We start from the raw sequence: 249 nt of genomic DNA on the forward strand, positions 1-249 counted from the left end.
TCCACTTTGAAACAACCCAAACATTTTGTCCCAACTAATAAAATCCATTTTTGGATTTTATCTCATTTATTTCTTTTCCCAAAACAATTCTGTCCTTTATTTTGAGCCTAGGTAATTTGCAAAGCAAGTACCTTAATGCCTTTGAACTTTGATCTCAACTCAACTCCTCTGGATAGTCCTTAGCACCCACAACCTAGAACCATCAAGATCCACTCTTCTTCTTTTCAAAATTTTCAAAATTCACCCTCT

Source organism: Triticum aestivum, chromosome 1B, assembly GCF_018294505.1.
Source record: "Triticum aestivum cultivar Chinese Spring chromosome 1B, IWGSC CS RefSeq v2.1, whole genome shotgun sequence".
Classification (NCBI taxonomy): domain Eukaryota; kingdom Viridiplantae; phylum Streptophyta; class Magnoliopsida; order Poales; family Poaceae; genus Triticum; species Triticum aestivum.